The sequence below is a fragment of the Vulpes vulpes genome, chromosome 5 (assembly GCF_048418805.1).
Source record: "Vulpes vulpes isolate BD-2025 chromosome 5, VulVul3, whole genome shotgun sequence".
NCBI lineage: Eukaryota > Metazoa > Chordata > Mammalia > Carnivora > Canidae > Vulpes > Vulpes vulpes.
In genome coordinates, this window is record NC_132784.1 from 97,945,373 (window position 1) to 97,972,010 (window position 26,638).

Below are 26,638 nucleotides of genomic sequence, written 5' to 3' on the forward strand. Positions count from 1 at the left end.
AAATTAAACAGTCAGACAGTCTGCTTTTAACTTGCTCCCTTGGCCAACATCTTTTCCTCAGTCCTCATGATAAAGGTACAAATGTACCTGCGGCCGCTGTGTATCACAGGCACCTGCCTCCATGTGGTTTGTCTATTTACTCAATGTACATCGTCTCCTTTTTTTCTGCAAATGCAGCGTGGAGGGAGATAGCCTCTACACCTCACATCAGCTCGGTGCACTCAGGCTTCACACTTGAGAAAGTGAAGCTTGTAATGTCTAAATAAGTATTCTAAGTGGGCAATTTCAGTAAATTGAATGGTAGTCAATGGACCTTTCTACTACTCCCTTCCCTTCATCTATTACCATTACTTCTATGTGGGAGGTTTTAGCTCAGGGCAGATGTTACTGAAGAGCTCATGAATGACAGAAATTTTGAACTATCTTCCTCCTACAGCTCCAAATGATTTCAGGGACTATACTCTCTATAAGAATTTAACAGGGAAACAATGTTTTACTAGTGCAACTTTTGTAAAGAGATTTAAACTTTTAAAACATTTCAAAAGTAGCAGGCAGATGTTGCTTTATAAAAAGTGATCAAGTGTTAGATCAGACATTACACTCATTTTTTTTTTTTTTTACTTGAAGGAGTGTTTCTTTTTTAAAAGTTTTTATTCAAATTCCAGTTAGCTAACCTACAGTGTAGTATTAGTTTCAAGTATACAATATAGTGATTCAACAGTTCCAAACAACACCTGGTGCTGATCAGGATAGGTGTACTTTTCCATCCTTGTCACCTATTTAACCCATCTCCACACCCACCTACAATAAATCTTTAATAGCAAAGATATTTAAGTTCTATGATGCTTTTGTATAGATGTGTAGGCCTCATAATCATGCTAAAATTTGTAGATATGAATGAAAAATACATTGACTTGGAAGCATTGCAAAGCTAATTACTGGATTTTATTCCTAGCTCAGTATTTCTTAACTATATATTTAATTAAAGCCATGATTATTCTTAATTTTTCTAATTGTTTATAAAACACTTCACATCACCAAGTTATTTCACTGTGACAATTTGATAAAGTGTGCATTGCAGTTTTGAGATTTAGAGGGAACAACACAAATTTCTGAAAATGAAGAGGCAACAATTATTTGATAATTGTTAAAACTTTTTTCTTCTTAAATGGGTCATAGGCAAATTTAATAAGGCTCTACGAAAGATCATCTTACATCTTTCATTGCAGTTGTATTATGTATTTATTTTTTAATTTGCCTTGGAAAGCCTAAGACGACTGCTGTAGCTTTGCGCCTTCAACTCCAAATTGACACTGAAATCAGAACTATCAATGTACCTTAGCATTTTATATGCTTCCATGTTTGCCTCAGAACAGTTTGATCATTTTATTTTTATTTCATGTGTAAATATAATTGTATTTTGTAATTGTAATTGTATAATTGTATGAATATAATTAATTAAATCCAACCAAATTTGGCTTTGGTTACAATAGTGATACAGGGAACATGTTATTATGCTTCTATTTCTAAAGCTTCTTCCCACTTTAATATTATATACTTACATGCTTACACATATATACAAATATAAACATACACATACACAGGCATGCATACAGCCACTTTTTAAATTCCTTGTTCCTTATTGTTCAATGGTCCCTTGGTCTACTCTGTCACCTGCTGTATCCTTTTTTTCTGAGGATATGAAAAAGAAAATAGGAGTAATGCCTTTTCTAATTTGATTTTGGTTGTGGTTTTTAAAAAACAAACAGTTTTTCTTTCACTTGCTAGGAGGTTCTTTTCAATTTTTGCTTCCCTACTATTTCCAGTTAAGAAGACATCCAAATTGTTAGGAGAGTAGGGTGTGGGAGTTATTGTCTCCATCAGCTGCACTAGAAACAGTTTGAAGAAAGTCCTGTTGGGTGGGTTTTGAAGGAAGAGCTTGCAAATGAAGTAGAGAAGCTTTATGTCTGCCCAAGGAAAGGAGGCTGTTTAAACAACCCTCACTGCGGAGCAATCTTTATTGGAACCAAGAGAAAAGATAGATGGGAATTTTCTAAACCAACTTGTCCCTAAAAAAATTACCTAAGTTTAGGTTCAGAATGAGACTCTTAAAGAAAATTGCCTTTATTCCTTTGAGAAACTTAGGGTTTGCAGATTACAGCAGTTTTTGTGTCATCCATGACAGCATCTGCCCTACTTTTACTAGGCCCAATTATAGAAAAGACCAGGTTATGTTTCTCAATTAGTATCACCTTTTTTGAGAACCAAATAATGGAACAAGTTAAGATAAAGTGTTGGAAGTTTGAAGCCAAAAAGAATCATATCAGTATGGATGATTAACAATATTTAATGTAGATAGGGCTTTTTCTTTCATACCTATTGATTCACACTTTTAGATTTCTACATTCTTATGTAAAATCGGTAATGTTGCTTCATATCTTCATGATTCATTTTCAACATTTAATTTTTGTCGCAGATTGTTATATTTTAATTTTTTTTTATTTATTTTAGAGAGCAAGCAAGCAAGGAGGAGCTGGCAGTGGTGGGGCGCGGGGAGGGGGGGGTGTGGTGGGGGGACAGGCGCAGGGCAGGAAAGGGAGAAGGAGAAAGAATCTGAAGGAGGAGACTCCGCACTGAGCACAGAGCCTGAGGCCAGGCTCTATCCCAGAACCACAGGATCATGGCCTGAGGGAAACCAAGAGTGGGATGCTTAACTGGCTGAACCACCAGATTCCCCTCACAGATTGCTTTTAAGATCACTTAAAAATCATGTTCAGGAAAACTAAATAATACTTTATGATAGTTTTTCAAATTTGAAGGAGTCTAGAGTTTTGGAGCACTTTTTCAGAAATAGGAGGATATCTCCTATACCTTAAGAAGGATAGTTTCTTTCCCATCAGGTTTCTCCCTATCTGTTTGGAATCAGAAATGATTACTGCCTGGGGGCATCTGGGTGGCTCAGTGGCTGAGCCATTGGCTTAGCTTGTGATGCCAGGCATCTCTGCCATTGGCTTAGATTGTGATGCCAATGGCATCTCTGCCATTGGCTTAGATTGTGATGCCAGGGTCCTCGGATGGAGTCCTACAGCCTCCCTTGCCTGTGTCTCTGCCTTTCTCTGTCTCTCATGAATAAATAAATATAATCTTTAAAAAAAGATATGATTACCATCTAATCCAAAACCATGGTCATTCCTTACATTTAAGATAGTATGGAAGAAAGAATTCAGAGGATATTTTGTTTACTATTCAGTGTCTGTCACTTAGGATTAAATGATTAGAGTCATTAAATGTCCCCAAGCACAGATTTTTTTTCATTTGCAAAACAAGGATTGGTCTAGATTATCTCTTGTTTATTCTATTTATGACATCATGATTATGAGTAAAAATTGTTTCATTTATAGACACTTTGCTTTTAATAGTAAAAAGTTTCAAGTTTTTATAAAATTTAATATTCAGCAATAATTCTTTTTTTTAAAGATTTATTTATTTATTTATGATAGACAGACAGAGAGAGAGAGAGAGAGAGGCAGAGACACAGGAGGAGGGAGAAGCAGGCTCCATGCTGGGAGCACGACGTGGGACTCGATCCCTGGTCTCCAGGATCGCGCCCTGGGCCAAAGGCAGGCGCCAAATGCTGAGCCACCCAGGGATACCCAATATTCAGCAATAATTCTATATTTCTCTTCTGAGATTATCTAATACCTCTCTGATATGAAAGACAGAAAATATGAATTATATGATATACTTATGGAAATGGATATTAACTCAAAATTCAAGTCTGGACAATGCTTAAAATGATATCTAGATTATTAATGAAAATTTTTTATTCTACAAAAGTTGAATAAAAAACAAAATGGTAACTTTTCCCCAGAAAATCTATTTACTTAGTGCAGACTACTAAGTTTTAATAAAAATATTCATTGCACTTTAATTTATTGGGAGATTACAGTGCAATGATATTTTGAAAGTTTATATTTTTCCAATGAATAATTTTGTCTGATTTTCTAAATTCTCATAAGATATAAATTAAACCAAAAAGCAGGTCAGAAAAGGTACAGTTTTCAGTACTTCTTTCATTTTCTTCCCTTTGTCTTTTTACCATAGTGTTTGTACCAAAATAAAGTTACTCATCTAAATCTCTTTCCGCTCCCACCTTCAGGCTCTCAATACCTGCCACAAAATGAAAGTACTAAGGGCCAAATAACAACAACAAAAAATTTAAATAAACTTAAATTAATAAAAATATGTAACAGAACAGATTATTTATTAAACATGGTGGTGATAGCAAAGGAATTGAAAGAAAAAAGAAACAACTCTGGATTGAGCAAAGTAAAGCAAAGTGAAGTAAATCAAAACAGTTAATTCCATATTAAACTGGGTTAAAATGACTTGAAAATATTACATATTTAAATTATTTTGCTTTTCTGAACTATTTCTATCAGCATTTATTTTATCTCTATCTTAAGAATATATTTTCAACATTTGATTTATTAAGAATTATTTGTAATTAATTTTAACTGTTGAGAATGATAACTGAAGTTTCAGGTTTTGGCTCTGACCCTTGACATCCATATGAATAGAAGAAGAAAATTTAAAGTGATGGTGTCTTGTGTTTCACACATTATTTCAGGCATCTAGATTATTCCTGGTGCCTAATAAGCCTTCTCTATACATTTCTAAACTTATAAACCAAAGATTTTCTTGCTGCAGCAAAAGGAACCATTTTTCCACTGTTTAATTCTGTAGGTTTAATTCTTCTCTTACAAGCTTTTCCAAGAACATGTTGGGGAATGTGCTATTGGTCAGACTGTGCAGGCTATTTGCCCTTTTATCTCATAACAATTCTTGCAATGCATGTGCTGTCCAAGATCAGTTTCTCAGCATGAATAATGAGGACCATTTTAATTGTCTTCCATTTAGACCTTGAATTCTCTGCTTGATTTGCTGATCTAATTATATTGTGTCTATATTCATTATGAGTTAGAACGGTTTTAGTATGTTTCCTATTGCTAGGATCAGAGGATGACTCACATATTCTCTTAGCCTACAAGACTGCTGGGCAAGATCTGTCTGTGAGGAGAAACAATGTACTCAGTATCCATATAAAGTGATGTAACTGGTTTTGTGTTATGTGTATTTAATATATACATATTCATATTACTATATGTATTCATATATACCACATATATTACATATGTATATACATATATACATGAACACATATTCATATTATTACATATATTTAACTTCTACATTACATATTTTGAGATATATAACTTATGTTCGGTTTTCCCGAAAGGATACCTTAGACTTTATGCCTATACTTCCATCTTCAGCAGAAGATCGTTCTTGAAACATCTTTATCCCTGATGCATTCTTGTCAGAAACTACAATTTTAGGTGAACTCAGGTACATCAAGGGGACATGAGATAAAATATAAGCAGTACTGCCGCTGTTAATCCCTAGCATTTCTTAAATACTTTATGAAAATACTTAATTACTGGTATTCCAGGATGATGGCAGCTACAATCTCTTAAAAATCTTAAACTAAACATTAGTGAAGCAAACTACAGTCCCATTGATGAAACCAATCCAGACAATTTTAGAGACTAAAGTTCCATGGAGAGTAAATAAAAATTCTCCAAAGAGATCACTGAGAATGGCAATAAGAGCCACTCCTACTCTGTCCCAAGGTTCTTGGTTGTATGTGTTCTAGCTCCTGGACACACAATGCCATCTATTTGCCACTGACTCAATATTTATACCACATTCTCTAAGATATTGCTCCAACCCAGCAGAATATCTCCTCCTAGCTGTTATCTTAAACTTTTGAGTGTTCATTCTAAAATTCAGGATGTGAAATTATGGGTCATGTGCTATATGATAAGACTGGTGAATCTTATGGGCACATATTTATTGTTACATCTCTATTGCTATAAAATTACTTCCTTGGGTCTAAGGCTATATATATATATATATACAGACAGATTCACTACTATGGTATATATATATATATATATATACCATAGTAGTGAATCTGTCAAAGACTTGGATAGTAGTATTGGTGCAAGGAAGAAAAATATTGTTCCAAAGTAAGTTTCAATTGTACTGAAGGGAAACATTGTTCCCTTCATGATATAAGAGGTTTGGTGTGTGCAACATGCTAGCCAGTGGTTCTGTGCTGTTGAAAGTTCAGATGTTCAGCAATGTCTATGACTTTCACAGCCTTGGCAAAAGCGTGTCCCTACCTTTATGCTCATTCATAGCCTTTGTCCTTACCATCATAGCTGTCCTGCTCATTAGCTAATCATGCAAGCAAAGGGCTAGCAAAGGATAGAGGCTTACTGACATCTACTGGACAAATCATCTTATCTCTCGTGTTCTTCAGTATCTCCTCTGCAGTGCGTGTTCTCTTGTGGACATTGACATGGAACATAAAAATCTTCACATTTAAGGTCCATTCACATAGTCCCATCCACATTTCTCTTCATTACAACTTTTTTATTAAATCTTTCAATCTTATTCCTTCTAGTCCCCTAACCAACTAACCAAATCATTTGCCATTGCTGAACAACCCATATATGTCTTTATCTCAACCACTTCTTCCCTAAAAGGATACGATCAAGTGTGTTGCTCAAAGTTCTTATCGCTGGGAAGATTTGTCTTCATTATGTCCTTTGAAACTTTGAATGGAGCTATGTGTGAGAATGCTCATTTCTGGCTTTCCCTCAGATATCAAGGTAACCCATCTGTAAACTAGATTTAGGATTTTTTTTTCTTTTCTTTCAATTGAATAGGGAACATCAACAAGACCATCAGGGTGTATGACTTTAGAGAGAGCCAATTGTGTAACAGGAATAGGCGAGAAGTTTATGTAGTCACCTATTCAGGTAATATATGTGTCTTTTGGATCAAATTAGGTTTGATTACAGATATCCCATTCCCATCATACAGAGGAATTCTATTATGTACACTCAAATTATGTCTTAGTGGATGTGATAGTATCTAGATTATACTGACAACTCTAGTTTTGTTACAACTTGGCATTCCATAGTCAGACACATAGTCCTTACTAAAAAGTAGCATACCAGAAGCTCCTTTTCTTTTCTTTTCTTTTCTGTTCTTTTCTTTTCTTTTCTTTTCTTTTCTTTTCTTTTCTTTTCTTTTCTTTTCTTTTCTTTTCTTTTAAAAGATTTTATTTATTTATTCATGAGAGACACAGAGAGAGAGACAGAGACATAGAGGGAGAAGGGGCTTCCATGCAGGGAGCTCGATGCAGGACTTGATCCTGGGACTCCAGGATCATACCCTGAGCCACAGGCAGACACTCAACCACTGAGCCACCAAGGCGTCCCCAGAAGTTCCTTTTAATATGATGAGTAGTTTTCTCCTTGAGATCTGCACTTCAACTTCATTTGAGACATACACGAAATTCCACATAGCATGCATATCTAATATGGGTTAGTTTTGGGTTTCTGAATCATATGGTCCCAGAATCTGAGTGCTTGTACTTCATCCTAAATCTGATGAAGAACCTTCTCCACCTATGAAGTCACCTGATACATGACTTGAAGAAGTATTACGGAGAATGTTATATGCTATGTCCAAACCTAAAAAAAACAGTATCACGTATCTTTTTCATTGTGGTAAGAATCTAGTAACTTGTCTTTTAGCATACAGTGAATGTCCCCTCATTCCAAGATCATTGGACCTCCAAAAATTTCATTGATGGGGCAGAGTTCTGTTTACTGTAGGGTTTCTCACCCACCTTCTGGTGCCTGTGTGTTACTAGGGGATCCATTCCCTGTGTGTTACTAGGGGATCCTTGATAATTCCTATTCACCGGGTCAATTAGTATAAAGTCATCAATATAATGGACCAGTGAAACATACCTAAAGAGTCAAGTTAGTTATTTTTTTTAAATAGAGAATAGGGGAGTTAAAATAGCCCTAAAAAAGATAGTGAATATGGTTTGATTTCTTGCTCAAGTAAAGATGAACATCCTTCCTGATAGAAAAATAATATTCTCTGGATCAACATTTGGCAAACTATGGCCCATGGCCCAAATCTGAACCCAAATCTATTTTTATAAGTGATGTTTTATTGGAACATAGTCACATCCATTTATTTACATATTGTGCAAGGATCATTTTGTGCTGTAATGACAGAGTTGAGTAATTGTGACATAGAACATATGGCCTGTAAGTCTAAAATTTTTACTGAGTTGCCCTTTATGAAGAAATATTGCTGATTCCAGTTCTAGATCAAGAGTTGCAGAACAAGTGCCAGAAGCAATGTTGACCTCTGGCAGAAGGTACCACCATATATAGAGCACAGCAGCTGCAACTTATCTATTGTTTGCTTTAATTAGTGATAATTCATTATCAGCCCCATGATCCATTCATTTTTTTTTAAACCCATCTTGGTGTGATGAATGGGGATAGAGTGAAAACTGTCATTTTACTACTTTGAACCAATATTTATAATTTCACCCAAAGTGTATTATAATTTTTTAAAGATTTATTTATTTATTTATTCATGATGGACACAGAATGAGAGAGAGAGAGACAAAGAGAGAGAGAGAGGCAGAGACACAGGCAGAGGGAGAAGCAGGCTCCATGCTGGGAGCCCGATGCGGAACTCAATCCCAGGACCCCAGGATCGCGCCCTGGGCCAAAGGCAGGCGCTAAACCACTGAGCCACCCAGGGATTCCCCCAAAGTGTATTATTGTTTCTGATTCACTATTATGGCTAATGGGGATAGTTTTAGGGATTTTGACTAGACTTTTTGTACCATAATGATTCCTTTGCCACTGGCCAGGAGGTTTTGCTAAGCATATCCATCTCAATTATATGCAATGAGACAGGGAAGCAGATATAGAATGGGTCCACAAACTCATGGGACCCTTTGTCAGATGGAAAGAAACTAGGACCTCACTTTTCACTGTCATCCCTAAGTTCCCATAATAATAGGAGAACCTATTAGTCAGTTGGAATGAGTTTTGAAAATTAGTAGACTGCTTGTGTTTTTCTTTTGTGGGGTCTGGCTTCAACTGTCTCTGCTCACCCATATTGATTTATTTTTGTTGTTGTTAATAGCCAAGCAGTATCCTTATCGAATAGCTCCTCAACTATGTTGCATTCAAGAGCTTCATAAACCATTGCTATAGATCGTTCAGGGTTAGGATTCTAATTACCACCTAGAAACTGTCGCTTATATAAAATAAAGCCCACTTTACTTCAGACACCTCCTGGTCTCTGCTATTCTAGAATACTATAATTCACACAATGGTTGGAGCCCATCCTATAAAGCCTAATTCCATAACAACATCTTATAGCATTAAGCTTTCCTGCAGAGAACAGCCACCATTTGGTCAATCATGTCACTGTCTACCTCTTTAATATATTCTCTGATTTTAAAATTTAAAAAAAAATTTTATAACAAAAATTCAGTTTATTCATCTGTTTATGACACAGTACACAAGAGACAAAGTGTTTCACATCATAGATTTCACTTCCAACTCCTTGGAATGTTCATTTCTTTGGCTAAAAGGAGAGATTAGACATGAAAGGCAGCCAACGCTTAGGCAACTGAAATAAGGATGGGGAGGGAACTATGCTAACATCCATCATCCTTGTGGGGGTGGGTAAAAGGGGACTGTTAGTCACAGGCTATTTTCTAGAACTGTTAACTGGAAACAAAGAAGCACAACTCCTAGATGCTCATTCCATGGTGGGCTTCAGTCATCCTCACCACACAGGTACAGCAGCACTTTCTGGTAGTTGCCCTTGGTGTCTTGCTGGATGTAGTAGTGCAGGAATTTGCTATACTTTCTCTTGAATTCAGAACTAATTTTCAACATGTCCACTTCACTGAAAAAGACCATGCTTCTAATAAAAACTTTATCATGAGTCCCCTTGCTCTTCATGGAGTCGTATGGTTGGTTGGCAAAATACGGGACATTGTTCTGAATGTCCTGGACCAGGTTCAGGAAAGAATATTCCAGGTCTCCTTTGATCTCCTTCTTGATGCTCTCCAGCATGTCATAAGGGCTATAGATCTTGTACCTTTTATATAATTTATGGAGGTGACACACACTCCTCTTGGTCATGATGCTGATCCACTTGGGAACATCAGTTCCTTTCCTCTTCACTCCAGCATCATAGAGATCCCAAGCATCTTGGTCAATCAGTTCATAATCAAAGACAGAGCCATCTTCTGCTCTTCTACACTTTGCAAGGGTAATAATCAGTTTGACGAAGTCACCAGATGTGTCAGAAATTATGTCCTTCTCCAGATCAGTCTTGTACATTTCCTTGTAGACTCTGTTAGTTTCCTGAAGTTCTTGGTTGGTCCTTGAGCAGATGATCTCAATGAGAGAGTCCTCACCAATCCTCAGTCTCTTCATGGAGACTTTCAGTTCAGAAGTGTCATACTGAGCAGGTGTTTTCAATAGGCCCCAAATCATGGTCACCAGGTGGCTGGACAAGGCTAACTTCAATGCTGATGCAAGTTCCTTTTTGGTCCTTCTCTGGTAGAAGAAGACAATATTCTGTCTCTGTTCATTGCTGTGGTTGATCAAAATGTTGATAATAGTGACCTAATCCACACTTTTGGTCTTGATGGCCATTTCAATGTTCAGAGCATCATGCTCAGCATCAAAATTGGAGTATGCTTTAACTGACCCATATGCACTTCAGGGTGTGGAGTGATCACCCTCCAAGCTGAGCTTGCAGAGAATTTAATGAACAGTAGAGATTTTTTTAAAGATTTTTTATTTATTCATTCATGAGAGACACACACACAGAGAGAGAGACAGAGAGGCAGAGACACAGGCAGAGGGAGAAGTAGGCTCCATGCAGGGAGCCTGACATGGGACTCGATCCCGGGTCCCAGGATCATGCCCTGGGCTGAAGGCAGCACTAAGCTGCTGAGCCATCTGGGCTGCCCCAGAGCAGTAGACATTTTGAAGGAAGCTGGGCTGGGTGCTGAGAATCCCCAGTTGTAGAGCTTCTCTGCTGTTTAGTGAAGGGAGTGTCCTCTGGGTCTTCCCAGGGAATATAGCCAGCTAATGGGATATCTTATATCAGGTAATAAATCCATTAAAACTTGCTTACCTCCCTGAGCCACTGGATCTTTATCTCAGTAACCTCTCAAAGCTGTTCCAGCATATCCAACTAATTAACCACCACCATCATGTTTGAGATTCTGAGAGCCATCTCAGCAAACCAACAAAGCTGGCTTAGATTAAATACTGAGTCATTGGAGGATGACTATATCAATAATTCTTCCTGTAACCAGTCTTATAGTCCACCACCCTGCTGGTCATAAGACTTTCAAGATTCTCCTGTATAGAGACTCTCCTTATTCCTGTTAACACATATTTACCAGGTCTTGCAGCTCCCTTGGTAAATAAGCTGCTTCCTCCAATAGATGGGAGACAATGCAGGGAGGAAGGAGCAAAAACTTATGAGGACAAATACTGTCACAAAGGCATGTGCCTCAGGTGAAGCCTTTGCTTAATCTCTATCCAGTGACAAAATGTCAGGCTTCTATACAGCAAGATTGGGGAATGGGGACACTTGGGCAGCCTAGAGCGCTCAGAACAACAGGATTCATGCCTCTCAAGAATTCAACTAAATACTCCCATACGAGTCTCAATGTCTCACTCCTTCTCTGTCAGGGCCCTGATTTTAGCATAGGTGACCTGCTGTGGATGTATATTCAGTCTTCTTTGTATCTTCAAGATGTTTATGATCAAATTCTAGACAAAAATACTCAGTTCAATGTATATTTAGCTACTTAAGAGAAAAGTCTCTTCAAATGATGCTAGTTGATAATTGGCTGCCCCAAGCTTATCATTGTTCTATATAAAGGCTTCTTGGGCAGGTAACTCCATGCTCCTTATAGTTACCTTTGCCTCCACATCAAGTGCTACCTACAGCTCTTGTGTAAACTAGTACTTCTTCCACCTTTATTTCAGTCCAACCCAGGAGAAATGAGAGTTTTAATAATTATGATTCTACAGTATTGCTAGGTAGCTACCAGGAATGTGATCCCTATTGTCCTCTGACTAGAAAATGGACTGATTCCTGAATCTCATCTTCAGGAACTACTTTCGGCACCAACTCTCAATTTTGTTCCTTTAAAAACAGACCTAAGATAAAGACTTGATTTTAAGTATTTTGTATGGGAGATGTTTTCAGAAAGCACAAATGGAGAAGTGTGGACTGTAGGCTAAGGAGAAGATGAAAAGGAAATATTAGAATGTTTTATTAAATGGGTTACCATTGTGGGAAATTGGGGTTCAATATTACAGAAAACATCCTGAGAAGCAAATATCACACTTGTTCTACCAGATGGTGGGGAGACTGGAACATTTATCCATTGTCCCCCATCTACTATTGTTTGAAGAGCTCCCCCAGGAGATGAATTCCTGGACTAAGTGGAACAATCTTTTGGGGTGCCAAAGAAAACCTAAGGCAGAGAAGGGGTGGGGCGAGACATGTAAGGTGAGAAGCTGTTGCTGTGCTGGGAGTTACAGTAGCAGATAAACATGAAGGACTGTTGTAATATGCGGTGAGGCATCAACAATGTCTGCTCTATCTACGTATTGAAACGATGGTACCACTGCTCAAAGCTTTTTGCAAATCTTCATTTGCAGTTGCCTTTAGTGTGTTCAGTCTTTGGAACGGCTGTGCTCAAAGGACCAGAAAATGACCCACACCAGACTCGGAGGAATGAATCTCACTCTACCAGAGTTAAGAACTGACAACGGTAATTGATAAGACCCTTTTAGTTGTGTGCAGGTTTTCTCCCAATGGCTCTTCTTAAGGCCATTTGTTTAAAGATGACCAAGTGACCAATATTGCCATTTTTTGGTGTCAGGAATAGTTAACTCACTTTTTACTCTGGTGTGCAATTGTGTTCTTTATTGTGGAAACTTTTAAGTTGAAAGTTTCCAAGTGAAGGAATTTATCTACCTATCTTTTTAGCATGCTTTTCACATGTGAAGTGGGCCCATGGGATTCATTGTGGAAAAAAAAAGGGGGGAGACCTAAAATCTCTGAAGTGTTTCTTACCTTATAAAGAAGGACTTACTGAGAAAAGTAGGAAAAATACAAACCACAGATGTTGATAAATATTCTGTGCAAATGGTAAAATAGATAATAAGCCAATTAAAATAAATATAAAGCTTACCCATTTTCTGATTCTATTTTTTCCTACCATTTTGTATGAAAATGAAATTTTGTTTACCTTATTTTAAGCTCACACCACTGCAATTATCATTGAAATGGTCACTACAGGTGTAGAAGACTACATTTTTGAAAACTTTATCCTGTCTTTTAAATGTCACTTCCTAGAAATGCAGTTTCCACAGTTGCTTTGAATAGGGAATAATGTGCAGGAGCATCACTGACCCAAGCGTTTACTGTCAGATTGCTGTTTGCAATCATCTCCCTGCTAAATGCTCTTGTTATGATTTCCCCTGAATTAAATACAACCTTTTCAGGGCAGCAAGAATTATATTCCTCAAATAACTCCCAGGGTGGGAACTTCCAGTTGCTTCTTCCTCCAATATAAGCCTATAACGTGTGCTCATTAATACCTTTTATTACAAATGCATCTTTCCAAATCTCACTTCGAGTTTTTAATTAATGGACCATTAAAATCAATGCTTCTTTGGCTTAGATGTCCATAAACATTTAAAAAATGTTTGTATTTATTTATCTAGTTATTCGAGAGAGTAAGAAAGAGAGAGCAAACAGGGAGATGGAGAGAGTCTCTGTCCTGAGCTCTGAGCTGGTTGCAGGCTCAATCATAAGACCCTGAGATCTTCTGACATCAATTCTGTGGCTGCTTTGAGTTGCTCTTAAATTCTTGTTTTTTAATTTTCATGCCTTAATGCCCTACTCAACAAATTCAACAATATTAAACCACTAATAGGAGCTAGGTAACTTCACATACACTCTTATTTAATCTTCACAAAACACAAATAAAATACATATAATTGTTTTCATCTTAAAAGGGAATAAACTTTCACTGATAGAATAATTTCCCCAAGTCACACAACGTATTAATTTCAGAAAGTATAAGTGATTCTTAGATCTCTGACTTCTAACTGGAGCATGTTCTTTTTATATGATGGCTACCATTTCTTTCCCAATAGATTTTAAATTACTGAAAAATAAGTCTTTGGCTGATGCATTTTTATGATCCATTGCACTTTGCCAGGTACCTTGCAAACAACAGAAACAAAATACACACTTCTTGGTTGGTAAATTGATCATGTAGCTCTCCTTCCTGGAAGATCCAAGTTTTTGACCAACCCCTAAATAAAATCCTATGCATCAGCCAAAGGAAATATTATATTTTACCTGGTTTATTAGGCTATGGCTGTATACTATATTCCTCTAAATCTCTGTTTTCCTAATGTACTCTTGGGTACTTGATTATATGACATCTTATTACCTGTCTCATATTCCATATGTCAAATATTTTATTCAATCACTTTTTCCCATGTCTTGTCAAAGATAGTTAATATCTAGATGAATCAGAGGGACAACTTTTTCTAGTTTAAGATTTTCTCTTAGTCTCTGATTTTTGCAATTTGAATAGGTTATCCCTTGAGGGCTTTTGTTTGTGTGTTTTTTGTTGTTGTTCTTTTTGTATTTATTATGCTAGATGTTCTCTAAGCTTCCTGGATCTGTGGTTTAGTGGCTGTCATTAATTTTGGAAAATTCTCAGTCATTATTTCTTCAAATATTTCTCCTGTTCCTTTCTTATTTTCTTCTTCTGGGACTTCCATTGCAATTTTTGGATATTCTATTCCATCTTTTTCATTCTTTTTTCTCTTCACATTTCAGTTTTGGAACTTCCTACTGACATATCTTCAAGTTCTTGGATTCTTTTCTTGACCAAGTCCAGTCTACTCTTCAACTATACTTTTTATTTTTTTAATTATCTTTGATTTGTAACATTTCCTTTTGATTCGTGGAGTCTCCATCACCGTTTCTATTCTAATCTGTTCTCACATATTATCTACACTTTCCATCCAAATCCTTAGCATATTAATCATAGTTATTTTAATTTTTTAAAGAGACTTTATTTATTTATTCATGACAGACAGAGAGAGAGGCAGAGACACAGGCAGAGGGAGAGAAGCAGGCTCCATGCAGGGAGCCTGACGCGGGACTCGGTCCCAGGTCTCCAGGATCACACCCTGGGCCAAGGCACGCCAAACCGCTGGGCCACTGGGGCTGCCCAATCATAGTTATTTTAAATTATTTGTCTGATAATTCTAAAATCTCTGCCATTTATCAACCTGGTTCTCAGACTTAATTTATTTCATTTAGTTTCGGCTTTTGCCTTTTAGCATGCCTTGTAATTTTTTTTGTTGAAACTAGGGATGATGTATCAGGTAAAAGGAACTGATGTAGATAGACCTTAAGCATGGAGTTTTATGGTTATCTTTCTAGAAATTAGGTTGTTTTTACTGTTTGCTGTAGTTTTGTTGTCAGAAGCTTAGCTCTTCTCTTGCATCATCCTTTTTGTATCTCATGTTGTTTTCAGGTGTTCCCAAAAACTTAAGTTAAATCTGAAGCTTGTGGTTCTTTTATCTGTAATTCCCTATTATTTTACAGTAACTCTGTTGAGGTGGTGGGGTAAAATGTGGGAGCTCCTTTAAGCCCAGATCCCTTTGAAGTTTTTAACTCTCATTGTGCTTCAACAACCAGTCAATTTTGGTTAAAATATTCCTACTGATATTCGCTGAGCTGTGGGCTTTTGCTTCTGGGCTTCTGCTCTTGGTAAGATGTCATTCTCCATATCCATCTGTGTAGTTTTCAGGATAGTAGTTTGTCCTGTGACCTCGATTCTGCTGGATTTAAAGAGAGGTGATTTTCAGTTTGTTCAGTTGGTTTCTTATTATAAGGATGGAAGTGATGACTTCCAAGCTTTATATATGTCAGACTGGGAACCAGATGTCTTATTTATAAATATTTTGCCAAGTTATTGGATCTTTACTGCTTTCTCATTCACCTGTGGTGTCTCTAGAGCAACCAAGACTGAAATGATACCTGAATCAAATAATCTCACAGAAAGGAGAATTGTTCAGAAAGAAAAGAGGAAAGAAAACAAGATGAAGTTTAAAAAACATCAACAAACTGAACATTCTCATCCTACTTGTTAAATTCTATTTTCAAGATGATAAGCTTGAAAGACATCCTAAATTTTCATCAAATTTTCCAAGTACAACTAAAAACCTAGAGGCTCTGCTTTCAAGAACTTTGTTTAAAGTTATTCCCTAGAGGAATGCCTGCGTGGCTCAGTGGTTGAGCATCTGCTTTTGACTCAGGTCATGGTCCTGGGTTCCTGGGATCAAGTCCCATATCAGGCTTCCTGCAGGGAACCTGCTTCTCCCTCTGCCTATGTCTCTGCCTCTCTCTCTCTCTGTGTCTCTCATGAATAAATAAATAAAAAAAAATCTTCAAAAAAAGTTAGTTCTTAGAATAGAACAATGAACAATGATCAACCCTCTGATCATTCAATGAAAGCAGTCCATAGTTTTTATATTGTAGTGTCATATGCTTTACTTAATTATACAATTACTCTCATAAAAATAATCTTCAGTATTTGTACTTTTCCATATTTCTGATGCTTTTTGGAGTAACAATAGCAAGTAGATAAATAATTTTTTTTTACCAAAATAAGAGAAAGATATGTTTTGATTTTCCGTTTTCTTGATTCGAAATAAAATGTCAAAACAATTGTAAATGTTATCATGCTTGACACTAGCATTTCCTTCACCTACATCATCTTTAAGGATGACAGTCTGCTTCCGATGAATTCCCCTCTGCATCTGTAAATATGATCACTGTGTTAGAAATTGAAAAATGAGAGTAAAATCAACCAGAGAACTGGCATATAACTTTCCTGTAGGGTGAAGCTAGTAGCTATACCTGAGAAATTTTTTTCAGAAAAAAAAATTATACCACAAGAGATGATTTATATAACTAAAAATTTAAAAAAAATTAAAAATATATACCATAATGAAAAGAAACATGTGTAAATATATCTGAATGAGAGAAAATAAATTTATTCAGCCCAGGTTGTTAGGGGGAATTTTCTGAACCAATTGCAAAGATTCTATAAGCAGTTTAGTCTTTTTCTGAGTGTATTTTATGCATAGCACTACTGTTCACATTCTCAGAACACACCCTGACTCTATTCTTTTGTCTTAAATGCCATTCATTGTATTTGCAGTGTTTGACACTGAATGTTTTTCTCCTCTTTGCCTCAGTCCCTTGAGGACAAGGCACAGCCTTCACTATTTCTATATATCATATTCTTTTCACCTCCATCTGACAACTGAGTTTTGTTCTACATATATCCTACCAAAAGGGAAGGTCAATAAAGTTATGAAATTGCAATTTTATTTTAGAGTCTATTTCTACAACATAAAACACTACTTACTTATTTTTTCCAATTGATTTTTTTTTCATTTATCATATTTTTTGGTTTAGATAGAATTTATATCTCTATAAGTGAAGTTAACAAAATGTTCTCAAAAGAATAACTATTTTAACCTGTTAAAAGAACATATGATGACAGATACCACTCTATCATTTTTTTTGAGCTAAAGAGAATAATCTAGAATGAAATATAACTAATCATACTTAGCTAATAAAATGATTAGTGTGCATGGCAATTATTTTGATAGGGTCAAATATATATTTTTTAATCTAAGCAGTTTCCTAACATGTGGAAAAATATAGTATGTGTAGTATTTGAAGCATTCCTAGCCCTCACTACTTGAGGGAAGTAGAAACCAGAATGTTATCTGCCCACTTAATGTTTGCATGGGTTTCAGGGGATTATAAAAAAAGCATAATAAAATATGTTTTTTTGAAATGTGCTTAGGTAACTTATTTTTTAAGCTGTTGTTAACAAGCTAAGGCAACTTGATGACTTTTTCCCAAAATAGTATAAGATGCACAAAAAGACATTTATAAGGGGAGAAAAAGAAGCTCACAAAAGGAAAGATAAAGGAAATAAGACTTTCAAGCATACTGAAAACAAAGAATAAAATATCTATGAAGTAGAAACCAGGAACAACTATTCTTGTATCAAAGCTCTCTGGCATAGAAGTAAGGAATATAAATAGTAGTCATTATATTTTCTACCAATCTGAAATCAAATACCTAGTGGAAGAGCCACCATTGGAGGCCAACACCCAGCCCCTAGGATCTGGCCTGGCTGAAATGAATGCTACACTAGACATTTGATAAGCCATATGAATTCCTCCATGAAAATGTCTTCCTGAAATAGTACTTCTCTGTCCATCGGCACCTCTCTTTCAGCATTTGTTAAAAGACTACACTTACAAATTAGTACTTCTACCAACACTATGTGAAAGTTTTCATTGCTCTTTAGCTACATATTTTCATTAGTTTTTATTTTTAGCCATATTTCTGGTAGATAACACATGTGTGGACACATACATGTGTTGCATATATGTACCATTGTACTTTAAATTTAAATCTGCATTTCGCTGATGGAAAATGACGTTGAACACATTTTTATGTCTATTTGCTATTTGGCTACCATCTATTCTGTTTGTATGTTCATGATGCTTGTCTTTTTTCATATTGGGTTTTCAGTCTTATGAAGCAATAGACTTTATTTTCTTTAAAAAATGTATATATATAATCTGGATGTAAGCTCTTTAACTTTGATGTATCAAAAGTCTTTTCCTTTCATTTTGACTTGCCTTTTCACTCTCTTACAGGTATTGTGAGTAATAGAATCTTAATTTTAATGTTCACTAATATATCAATGTTTATTATGGTTAAATCTTCTTTTGTCATGTTTAAAATATATTCTTTCTATCCCAAGGCCATAGGATATTCTACTGAATTATTGTGTGGTAGCTTTTTTGTTTGTTTTATTGTTTTATTTGTCACATATAGATGGAATATGTGGAATTGAAGTTTGTTTAAGGTTGAATGTTGAGCCTAACTTTTTTTTTTAATGGATAATCGATAAAAAGATCCCTTAAATTATTTTCAGTCTTTAACATTGGACTGCTTGTATCTACTTCTTTTAATGCCATAATATTTAACTTATCATATTTTTAATAAGTTTATATCTGGTAAGAATGTCCACCCAACTTGTTTTCTTCAAGAGCATGTTGCTTCTTTATTGAAATTGCATCAGAAACTTTCCTAAATTCACTTCTAAATAATAACTAATCCTTATTTATTTGAAAGATGCATAATGATATTTTGCTATGACTATTGTTCTGTCTGTAGCTGTTTTATTCAGTCACTATAGTTTTGTTTTGTTTTGTTTTTTGAAGCCATGTTATTAGAAGCATAAAATGTTAGAATTTTTATATTATACTGGTTAGTTTTAACTCTCACCTATTAGGAAATATCTCTCTGTATTCTGATGTATTTTTTCTTTAAAGGTTGTTTTTTGAAATAGTAATATAGCTACTGCCTCTTTGGAGTAGTTATTGTCAGTTGCTTTTTTCTCATCTTTCTATATTTTACCTTTTTGTGCTTTTATGTTTAAGCTTTGTCTCTTAAAAACAGGCTATGTTTGCTTTTAAAGTAATTATGATCTAGCAATCCTAAATGCAATATTTAATTTGTTCACATTTATTCATATTTATTTACTTAACATAATTATTGATATATTTGGGTTTAAACTTACAATGTTACAATGTGCTTTTTATTTGTACTGACTTGTTTCATATTCTCTTTTATCTTTTCAGCTTTTCGTTTGAAATACATATATATTTTAACAGTTTTGTTTTCTCCTTCTATTACCTCAGTTATTGGTATTCCTTTAGCATTTTAAAGATTTTATTTATTTTCTTTAGAGAGAGGTAGAGGGAGTGCAGGAATAGGGAGAGGGGAGGAAGTAGAGGAAGAGAAAGAATCCCAAGCAGACTCATGACCTTGAGATCTGACCTGAGCTGAAATCAAGGGTCCCACACTTAACTGAGCTATCCAGGTTCTCCTCCTTTACCATTTCAATAGTGAGTGGATTACTTATATCATATTTCATATCCAGGAGCATATATGCTACTGTAAGTGATGCTATTTTCATTCTCTGTGTTATTTAAAGCTGAAAATAAATGATTATTATACCTTGTACAGTCAGTATTGATTTATATATACTTATTTATTATTTGCATTGCTTTGGATTCCTACAAACATCTCTGATGGTGCCAGTTATTGATTCATTGCCTTTCAGCTCCAAAACCACTCACTGTTGCCTGTTCTGGGATCAAATGGCCAAACTCTGGAATTCTCTTTGCAGTTAAGCTTTGTCAGCAGAGGGCATGGAAGAGACAGTGGGGAATGAAGGTGTTCTCTTCTTGGTTCCAAGGTGACCTTATCACCAGTGTTTGCATTGTGTAGGTGTTCTCCAGTGCTTGGCTCCTGTGGGCATGCAGGGCTTCTCCAGCACAATCTCCTGCACACAGAGAAGCTGTCAGCACCCAGCCCCTCGCATGCCACTGGGTGACCTCACCGGGGAGAGCCACCTCCATTAGTGGCTTACCACTTGTCTTGTGGCTTTGCATCAAATTCTTAGGTGTGACACTTCCCTTGAATAGCTTCCCTCACCTTTCTTGATGGTAGATTTCTAGCTAGTTCCACCAGCACTACATATTAATAGCATTACTATTCCATGTGCTAAAGTTGCACTGTTTTGAATGAGGCCTTGATCTCAGTATAGGGAAGGGGTGTTTTATTATACTGGCTGCTCCTTATATCTGCTTTGTCTCCTTTTTTAGATTTTTCTTTACTTCTCAGCCAATTCTTCATTACCTTAATCCCCTATTACAGTTAGTTATTACTTAAATTAAACATTCTTTATTCAAATGATTATGTAGTTTCTGTAGCTTGGAACTGGTTAATATATTGTCTTTCTATTTGGGGTCTTTTTTATGGAGTTTTTTTTTTTTATAGCAGTTTTAGGCTCACAGCAAAATTGAACAGAAATTACAGGGAATTAACATATATTGCCCCCTCCCACATACACACCTTCCTCAATCAGTATCCCACACCAGTATATTTGTTAAAATGGGTAAACCAACATTGACACATCATTATAACTTGAAGTCAATAATTTACATTAGGATTGACTTTTGTTGTTGTATGGTCTATGAGTCATTATATACTTTGACCAATATATAATGATGTGTATCCACCTTTATAGTACCATTCTGAGTAGTTTAACTGCCCTAAAATTTCCCAAACTGTTGGTAGCCACTGATCCTTTTACTCTCTCCATAGTTTTGCCTTTCCCAGAATGTCATACAGTTGAAATCATATAGTTTACAGCCTTTTCAGGTTGGTTTCTTTCACTTAACACTATGCCTTTAAGATTCCTCTATGTATTTTTGTGGTTTGAAAGTTCATATCTTTTTAGTACTGAATAAAATTCCATTGTTTCCATTGTCTGGTTGTACCACAATACAGTACTGTTCTATAAACATATGTGTGCAGGTTTTTGTGTGGACATAAGTTTTCAATTCCTTTTGATAAATACCAAGGAATGTGATTTCTAAATAGTAGGTAAGAGTATGTTTACTTTTGCAAGAAAATGACAAACTCTGTCTTCCAAATAAGCTGCACCATTTTTCATTCCCACCAGCAATGATGTTTTTGTTTTGTTGTTGAAGTTTTTAAGATTTTTTCTTTGTTTCTGATTTTCATCAGTTCTATTGTGGTGCAATTAGATTAATTTTGTAATAATCCTGGCTTGAGATATATAGGTATACTAACATTTCATTAGCTTTTGAAAGTTCTCAGGTATTACCTCTTCAAATATTTTCTTTCCTATTTCCTCTGTCCCTTTTTTAAGTGTACTTTAAGTAAAATAAGTATTAGAACATTTTACTCTATTATTCAGGGTTTTTTATTGTTTTCTGAAATTGCTATTATTTTTTTCTTTTCTACTTTCGGTCTGGATATTTTCTTTTGACTTACCTTTCAGATTAATAATTTTATCTTTATCTGTGTTTAATCTCCTGTTAAATCTACCCATCAATGTTCACTTTTTTATCCATTCATTTTTTTAGTCCTAGAATTCTCATTTTATATTTTTGTAATTTTTTATTTTCTGCCCAATTGTTTTTTTATCTTTTGTAACATGTTGAAAATAGTTGTTAAATCATTGTGTATAGTATCTCAATTTTTGGTGTTGTTTCTTAATCTATTTCTACAGACTTTTTTTTCCTATTTATTTATCCTTTTATTATCTTAACAACATCCTCTTATTTTGAATTGAGTTATGGATAGTTTATATCAAAACTTGTCAAGATAATTTGAGAGTTAAGATGATGTTATCTGCCCCAGAGAAGATTTATTTTGCTTTTGATCTGAGTTGCTAAAGGACTGACTGGTCATCTCAGATGTTCTTAACTCACTTTTTGAGATTGAGACATCTAGAAGCTAGCATTCACTTTATTCCTAGCTTGGCTTTCACCTTTACCATTGCATGGAAGCCTTCAGGGTGCAAATTCTGTGAGATTGTTTTTATCAGGTATACTCTCCCTTAGTGCCCTAGATTCCATTTCTGTTTGTATAGCTCCTTAGAAATACCTCTTACAATTTGAACATCACAACAGGCTTGAAGTTCGTACAGCTAAAGGCCATAAAATGTTGAATATATTTTCTCTGGGATGTTTTCTTTTCATGGATCTTGATCACATAATTTTTTACTGACTTTTGAGGCTTTTCCATGACTTAAGGAAGATTCTTTCTATACTTCTATCTTTTTAAATTGTTTTCAGAAGTTTTCTGAACTGAATTGCTTAGTCCATGATTACTGTACAGTGGATGTATTTTGCTTTCTAAGAATAATTTTTAAAAACTCTAGAAGTAAAAAAGCAAAAAAAGAAAAATTCCAAAAATTAAAATGAGATTGACCTCAGTGTTCTCTCTCACAAGATTGAAGTCTAGCAGATTTTAACATCTCTGGAATTAAATATAAGATTAAATAAATATAAATATGCTTATAAAATTTTAAGAGAAAAATCTTTTAAAAACTTTAAGTTGCACTTATTTGAAAGGAGAAAATGAGAAATAAATAATACCTACTCCTTATATTAGTTTTGCATAGAAGATAGATTACTTTCCATATTATAGAAGGCTGTGTTAAGGGTAAAACACAAACAAAAAATAAAAAGAATTAGGATGTGACTAATCCAAATAATAATCAGGATAAAAACAAATTATTTTAGTTTATATTTGACTATTATAAAACAAAGATTTTCAAGAAACATGATTTTCAAGAAAATCATCTTGAAATGTGATTATGTGTATATGTGATTACATATACACATACATATCCAAAACCAAATACAAAGAAATTTTAAAAATTAAGAGATGGGCAAAATGTATATTAGGTTTGGTAAAATTTGCAATCCAAATGTGAATACTAAGCATCACTGAAGATTAAAATTACAATAATTTAAAGCTCTAAGACTTTGAATAAAGAAAGTGCATGATTTTAAGTTTATAATAAGTATATTCAACAACAGAGATACAACCATGCTCACTATTTTCTATTAAATAAAACAGAATCTGCTCCACCGTTTTCTAGAAACATTATGATGCAATGTAAGGAGACTTGGTCTTTTGGAATTTGAGATGAGGAGGAGTGAGTAAATACTGCTATTGTGATCCAATTACTTCTCTTAGATATCTGATACTTCTACTGTTCTCTCTCAACTCAGTTTTCTCAGTTATAAAATATACGTTTCCTTCAGGGTTCTTGTGAGGGTAAGGGATATATGTGCATGTATTATTTAGTTTAATTCCTGGTACATAATGGATGCTCAAATGATCATGTCACTACTATTATTATTATGATTGTAGTACTTACTTAACATTTAATTTTATGTTGCCTTAAAAAATCACTATCATCTAATACTATTATTCTTGTTTTTAAAATATAATTGCATTTATAATTTTATTTGCGTGTCAATCATCAAATAGAAGCGACTCATTTAAAAACTTTATTTAAACATTCTTTCTTTTCCAAGATACCATATTATATCAAATACATTGGCTCAAAGATTAAGTACAATTTACTGATTTAAATTTAGACTTGGAAAACATTTTCCACTGTTATTTTGTTATTTATGAAATTGGCCAAGATCTTAATGTGACAGAAATTTATCATTATGCCTCAGTAAACACTTCTACTTGATATTTTACTTGAATAAATAAAAATAAACAAGATTTTTATATTGTTTCAGATTGCTAAAAGCTTGATAGATAGGTTTATAGAAAAACAAATGGCATTAAAAATGCATACAGATATCAAATGCTGAATATTTAATTTACTGCCTTGTTTGTACATGTTGATGTCAACTTGTGATTTACAGAGTATCATAGACCCAACAAAAATAATTTAAAAATTATATTTACAATATATTTTCAAAATGGAAGGAAGTTTTACAGATTCTATGATTCATAAAGATAATGCAAAATGTTATTGAGAAATAGGAAACTTTAGTATATGTGTTCTTGTGAAGAATAAAATTGTAAATCATGATTTTTTTTTTTTTTTTTTGCATTTTATGGGTTTAATGCATCTCTAATCAATAAGCTCTGGAGGGGATCCCTGGGTGGCGCAGCGGTTTAGCGCCTGCCTTTGGCCCAGGGCGCGATCCTGGAGACCCTGGATCGAATCCCACATCAGGCTCCCAGTGCATGGAGCCTGCTTCTCCCTCTGCCTGTGTCTTTGCCTCTCTCTCTCTCTGTGACTATCATAAAAAAAAAAAAAAAAAGGCTCTGGAGCCATTTTACTCCTTCACCTATATTACTTGATCATTTAATGGGTGTTTATTTATTTATTTTTAAAGATTTTATTTATTTATTCATGAGAGAGAGAGAGTGAGAGAGAGGCAGAGACACAGGCAGAGGGAGAAGCAGGCTCCATGCAGGGAGCCCGACGTGGGACTCAATTCCGGGTCTCCAGGATCACACCCCGGGCTGAAGGCGGTGCTAAACTGCTAGGCCACCAGGGCTACCCTAATGTGTGTTTGAAAGTAAGTATGTGTAATGTTGTAAACTTCTTTTATGTAGCATCATAAAACCTAAGCTCTCATTTTTAATTTTTGTGAATTATTTTAATATCTTCCCAAATAGCCAACCTAGCAACCAAGGTGTAGTTTGTAACTGTTTTGTGTTCCTCACTGTACCCTCTAAGTAATTACCAAGCCTCATTGTACCTGATTCTAAATTGCTCTCAACACATTCATTTCCTATGTCTCCATTGTTAATACATTCGACCATTCACCATCATTTTTCTGGATTATTGCTACAGCATTTTAATGATCTCCTCGTCCCTTGTTTTATTTTTTCCAATTTATTTTTCTTAATGCCAGCCTTAATGACCTACCTAAATTTTTTTTTCAATTCTGTCATTCTTCTAGTTCATAAAACCTAATTGTTTTCTTTGAGTGTTAGAAAAAAATCCAAGCTTTTTAACATGCCTCGTAAGTCCAGAAATATCTGACCCTTGCTCACATCTCTAGTATCACTACCTAGCATATACTTTAGTTTTAACTATTTCAGATTTTTATGTTTCTTGAAGGGCTTATGTTTTTCTTTCATTTTGAGCTTTGCAATAGTTTTAATAGCTGTCTTGAGATAACATCCACACCATAAATTTCATCCATTTAAAGTGTACAGTTCAATGGCATTTAGTGTTTTTACAGAATTGTACAATCATCAATACAACCAATTTAAGCACATTTTCAACACTTCCAAAAACAACTCCAACTCATTAGCAAGCATTCTCTATCTCCCTTGACTGCTCTCTTCTTTAGCCCTCCCCCTTGCAACCTTAAAAACCACTAATTTGCTGTCTATTTAGACTTGTGAATTGCGGACATGTCATATATAGAATCACATAATTATTATTTGTGTCCATGTTCCTTCACTTCACATAATGGTTTCAAGGTTCATCTATATTGTATCATGAATAAGTATTTCATTCCTTTTTGTTGTCAAATAACTTGCCATTGTATGTATATTACTCCACTTTATTTGTTTCTCAGTTGATGGGTTTTGGGGTTGTTTCCACTTTTTGCTGTTATAAATAGTGCTGCTATGAACATTTGTGCATATGTTTTTGTGTGGACATATGTTTTCAGTTTTCTTGGATGTATCATTTTCATAAAACTGTTGAGTCATATGGTAACTTTTATGTTTCACCTTTTAAGAAACTACCAGGCAGTTTTTCAAAGATGCTGTGCCATTTTTCATTTCCAACAGCAACTTATAACGGTTCTAATTACTCCACATCCTCGCCAATACTTAATATTTTTGTCTTTGTAGTAGTTTATTTTTTTTCCCTGGAATCCAATATCCTTTTATGCTAGCCTTCTTCTTCCTTTCCAGAGGGCAATGATTCATGCTTCAATTCAGAGTTTAAATGTTACTTCCTCAGAAATTTGTTCCTGACACCCTCAAATGTTGGGTGTCCTCATATTGCTGGCTGGCATGGGACATATATTTATCAAAATGTATTATAATTAATAGCCTAATTGTTGTCATTCCAATCACATTCTAGCGTCTGTGAAACACTATGGCTTTTTTTTTT

At 34.9% G+C, this 26,638-nt stretch overlaps 1 pseudogene; it reads right to left on the reverse strand.

Annotated features, from left to right (window-relative positions):
- Positions 1-9,740: 9,740 nt before the first annotated feature.
- LOC112914588 (annexin A2 pseudogene) lies at positions 9,741-22,066 on the reverse strand (annotated as a pseudogene).
- Between the last annotated feature and the right edge of the window lie 4,572 nt (positions 22,067-26,638).